The following is a 5720-nucleotide window of genomic DNA, read 5'->3' as shown; positions in this document are numbered from 1 at the left end:
GACTGGAAAGAGGAGGAGGTTTCTTTATATGACTGATGCCAATTTCTTGCCTATCAGGACCTGCTTTTCTGAAATTTCTTTACCAAGAAGCAGAAGAATTTTGGTGTGGATCCTCAGAAAATGCAGTTCCTCAAAATTCCACATCAAGAGGCACAGTCTTTCTTCCTGTCCCTGCATTGGGGGCCAGACCCCACCACCCAAAGCCCTGCTTCTCCTAAGGCTGGTGCATTTCAGCCATGCCTGGGAGGAAGAAAGGCCAGGGTCTCTTTCAGGACATCTCAGGGCACACATAAAGTGTGCTCTGGGAAAGAAAGGCTGCCTGAATCATGAAGTGGACCAGTTTGGGGATTTATTTTGTTGTTACTAGAAACTAATGTGGGAGGGAAGAGAGGGTAGTCACAGTCTTCACTTACCAAGATTCGAGTACCATAGTAGTCACCAGACACACACAAAACTCCAGCTCCCAGGCCCTCCTTGGTATTTAAACTTCATCCCTCTGAAGCCTAATGTTCCTATTCACAATCAGCATCTCTTCCCTGACCCAACCTGGCCCCTTTCTTTTTCCTCTTCCTCTGCTATGCTGAACACTTCGTGCACCTCACTCAGTTTTGTCTCCTTCTCAGCTATGTGACAGTCTGCATTAAATTTCTCCTTCCTAACTTTCAGCCTTCCTTGTCATCCTTTTTCTCCTTTAAAATCTTACCTTGGCTTTGGCCCCTACTTTTGGATTTATGCCTATTCTGAAAGGAAGAGATATCCCATTTATTTTAACATGCAAGCTCAAACAGTTGTAATTTGATTTAGGCTGCAAGGAGCAGAATGTGGGCACTTCTAATGCCTCCCAGTCCTAAAAATGTTCCATTGCAGCCCAGCACATATATGGATTTCCCACCACCCTGGAATGGCTCCTCATTCTCCACTATCTCTTGTCCTGTCTGTGAAAGCTCTTCAAAGCTCTATCCTAGGTGTCATTTTCTGTATCTTATCCTCAGGGAGCCTCTCCTCTTCACACTGATATAACTATTACCTTTAGGTAAATGGCTCACAAATCTGCATCTCAATACCAAAGTGATCTCCCTCAGTTTAGCACTACACATTTAATAACACTTCTGATCTGCTGCCCTGGAAGGATGACTATTTGTTTAAAACTAAACTTTGCAGTTATTACTGAGCAGCTTGTCTTTTTCCTTTGATGTTATTTCCTTTTATGTTATTTCCTCTTCTCCATTGCTTTTAGCAGCAAAATTCTTCCCATTTCTAAGACTTCAATTTTCAATACCTACTTTTAATACCTACTTTTTCTAGCTGTCAGTGCTGGAATATTTCCTGCCTTTCAAATTCTCCTCCTGTGGTGGGTTTAGTTCAATAAAAGAAATAAATCCAGACAATACGCTTGTCCATCTTGATTTACTACAAGTATTTTCTTCCTCAGTTCTTCACTGTTTCTGTCTTTTTGGACCAGTGATGAACAGAATGATACAAATACATTACATACACATTGGACCTGTTGCACTTAGATATAGTAAAGTAATCACTTCACAGAAACTTTAATTACATTAAACAAAAAAAAAAAATGCAGCAGCAGTAACAAAAATTGTTGCTCTGTCTCCTCTGTGACTTCCCTTCCTGTGCTGCTGAATTTTCAATTGCTGCCCTATTATAACAAAGTTCTATGCTAAAGCTGGGTAAATGCTCTCACTTGCTGACTTCTTGCAGTGCCAATGATGAACACATCCTCAAAGTGACACTTTAAAAAGCAATTTTGCCTTGTATTGAAAAATCTCCTCTTCAGATTTGTGCCTGACTCCCACTCCCATTCCTAGAAACCAGTTTTCACAAACCTTTTTGGAACCTTGATACAAATCCATCCAGTGTGCCCAGAAGAAAGGACAGAAAGAGGGATAGACAACAGAACTACAAACATACCTAATTTCCCTAGAATAAGAGTGAAGAAATTATTAATTTACAGATTTACACAATTTACTTACACTTTTAGTTCCTTCAGCTTACATTCAGCTAAAATAATTATAATGGAAAAAGCAACAATCATCGTATTGAAACCATCATCTTTATGTTTCAGATCTATTTTTCGAGAGACTTGAAACAAAGGAAGGAGTGACATGAATGCCACTGATGCAGGATCCTCTGCCATTTCAGAAAGGGAAGACACACCTGTTTCCTCTCAGCATTCTCACTGATTTCCTCACATGCCAGACCCACAAACCATTTCTTAGGGGCTGCTGCTGCTCTGCCAACACCAGTAAATCAGCCGTGCCGAGGGAAGCTTTCTGGCACAGAAGCTCAGCAGCGTGAAGCAGCTGCTGCCCGTGCCAGGAAACTCTCCCACCTCCAGGCCAACACAAGCTGCTGATCTGCAGCCCTTCCCGGGGCACTGCAGCTGCTGTTCTCCACAACAGGACTGTCTGGCACGTTTCAGTCTCCAAGAATGTCGGGTTCTTCACCTAAACCAAGATTACAGACTGCACTTCTATGCCTGAGATGGCTTTTATTAATGCTCTAACATTCAGCAGTTGAATTCATACAATTCTGCTTAGACATAAACAGTGTTCCAAGTATAAGTAACATCTGAAAAAGTAATCTATTTTCTTTCTGTTCAGCCAAATGTCATTCACTTCCAGAGTTTATTAGATTTAGTGGCATCTTCCAAGAAAAAAGAAAATATCTCCTTACCTACCTTGTAATTTTTTAAATAGCAATTTGGGACAAATTCGCAAGAATTACAGCTTTTTTTTTTTTTGTAAAATATTTTGTATATGGATTTTTTTTGTTCATATTGATAGACAGATGTTCACTCTAGATCTTTTCCAGCTGAACTATTCTATTCTGTTTTGTCTTTTATTTTAACACTCAAGAAAAGTATTGAAATGTGAACTCTGGATCTGGTCCTCCTCTAGTCTAGGGTTGCTCCCTGCAGCAATCCCCTAAAAATTCTCTTTTCTCAGAATAACAAGAAGTTGGCCTTTCTGTAAACTAGAGCTGGAGCACAAGAATTGAAGAGAAAAATTGTTTTAAAGAATTATTTTTTAACTTCATGAGGTGGAGGATCCTCATTTAACCAAAGCTGAAGAGTACAGCTGAATCAAATAAAAACTGAAAGAAGACTTGCCTGTCTTTTTATGATGGGAGCATGGAATTAAAGGAAAATGCAATGGGACTAACATTTATGGAAGTTTGCTCTGTGAGCATAAGCACCTAAGAGTGCAAGCAAATATTAATATAGTGGTTGAATATATCTCTGTAACCCTGATGGGCAACAATACAAAACCAGGAAATGCTCTAGGCAATGTCTATGTAAAACCCACATCAATTGCTTGTATCAGTTAAAAAACAGAGATACATTTAAATTAGTGACAGTTTGTGAGCAGGCCTTTGATTGAATTCCATTTGCATTTCATAGAGAAAAACAAAGCTTTCTGGGCCTGATTCTCCATAGACCAGGTGCACCCAGGTGGCTTGCCTATACACTTGCATTGCATAGCTTATCACTATAGAGTGGCTCAGTATCATAAGTATTTGCAGCTCCTTGTGTGACTAGAAATATATTCCTAAAATGCAAAATACTAGGAGGAAGGAAAGCCAGCATCCAGAAGCCAAGCTGCACGTGTGCCATGTTCCCCTCTTGCTTTTCCTTCCCCACTCCTCTCCTGTGACCAGAGCTAAGCTGCTTCAGGCTGGTCATGCCAAAAGAGCAGACCTATTGCAAGCATCCCATCTAAACTCATGGCCTGAATTTTCTGTTTTCCATAGAGTATAACTAAATATACTAAAAATATATATATAAAAATATATATATATATAAATATGCTAAAAATACCTCAACTGCACTTAATTTGCTCATCTTTCATCCTGCCAGTATTATACCCTGAAAGGCTCAGGGGTTTTCAAGTAATTTTCAAGTGGCCTTTTCCCCTTTTCATGCATTAAAGGCTGCCCCTTCATTTCTCCTCTTTACTTTTCTCTCACCTGTTTGTGAACAATCACTTCAGCCTCAGCCAAGCACACAGAAACAAGCACTGAGCCAGGGCATATTTGCCTTGGGTCAGGCAAACAGGGTCTGTGTGGCCACCCTTGGCCTGGGGCAGGATGAAAGGCCATCCAGGCCCCCTCACGGTTTGGTGACACCCCAGCCAACCCTCCCTTCCTTTGGGAACAATTACAGAGAGTCACCCAAAACTGGCTACAAATAAACCTGTTTCCACAAGCTGAGAGAGGCTGCTTTCTCACCGCCAGCACTCGGGACCTGTTTTCTGCTGTCACTTACCCTGGTGGGAGCCCAGGGTGCTGTCACAGAGGGAAGTCACCCAGGACTTTCTCCAGGTGCAAGACTTGGCTTCCTGGCAGCTAATCCAGACTAAGCAGTAGTTAATGTGTGGTTTTTATCTTATATAAAGAATGAGAACAATTATACTTGTGTGTTTTCACTTTCGCTCTGTTAATGAGTAATTTCAACTTTCTTCCATGCTCTCCCTGCCAGCTCTGCACACTGCACAACAGTTAATCTAAATCCTCCTAAAGACATCAGCTGGTGGCTGAACTCTATGGAAAAGTAATTTAAAGAATGGATGAAGTTTATAGAGACAACATCTGCCCAGACAGTAAAGGTAGAAATGAGCATGCTTTTAATGGCAGTGGAAGAAATCTGTTTTAGTAAAACACGGCTGCCAAGCCTTCCTATCAGCCTACACAAAAACATGAAACAGCCCCAAGCTCCCCTCCTCTGTGTAGGATGTCCTCTCATCAGAGAGGTTCATTGCAAGCTACTCCTGGCTCCAGCTTGGAGAATGTAGCTGTCAGGTGCAAAGAGAGAAAGCAAAGTGAAATTTGCTTATCCAAGCCATTTTCCAGCCTACAGCCAAAAGATACCATCTGGTATCATCCAGTATGCTGTGGGGCAAAGGCAAGAGCTCCACATGATGTATTGCAGAGTTCCACAGCACACTTCACTCTAGTCTAACCAGAAGGAGAGGGACTGGGTCTTAAACTGGACAGGAGGCTGAAGCCCTCTTTTGATCAAAAGAAAAGCGTCTATCATATCGAATCAGTCATCTCTTCCTCTCACATTAGAAACCACCTTAAAAGCCTCAGTCTTGTAGCTCAAATCCTTTAAGTCAAATCTAGCTTGTCACCTGCATCCTTGCCATAGGAGGAATGTGCAACCTTGACAACGACATCAGCTGCAAGGGACCCAGCTGAAGCTGTCCAAGGAAGAGCTGGGCATTGGCAAGGAATTGGCAAGCCCATTCTTCACCACTGGAGATGAGGACATCAGACAAGTGTGGGAGCTCTGCCACCTCTGTGGCATGGGGCCAAAACTTGTACCTTCTCTCTTGAGCCAAAAGAGAAAGCAACCCACACACTATGGGTGAGTGATGGGGAGGAGAAAAGTCCTTTACACAAACATTATTAAAATTGCTGATGTTGTTACCTTGTCTGTGAGAAGAATACACTACAAGTCTGGAGATGGGGAAAAAGTGGTTCTGATGATCAGTTACGTGAGTGTTTGGTGTAAGCCCTTGTGAGAAGAGGAAAAAAGCTCTATCATATCACAACATCAAATGGAGTATCACTTCAGAACACCTGCCTCATGTTAAGGAAACCAAAAAAGGTATATTAAAATTAAACTGAAAGATGATTAAAGATTCATCTCAAAACACTCTCTAGCCATTTTCTTTTCTTTTTTTTTCTTTCAAGCCCAATAA

The sequence above is a fragment of the Vidua macroura genome, chromosome 3 (genome assembly GCF_024509145.1).
Source record: "Vidua macroura isolate BioBank_ID:100142 chromosome 3, ASM2450914v1, whole genome shotgun sequence".
In the NCBI taxonomy this organism is placed as follows: Eukaryota; Metazoa; Chordata; class Aves; order Passeriformes; family Viduidae; genus Vidua; species Vidua macroura.
Note: the sequence above shows the minus strand (reverse complement) of the source record.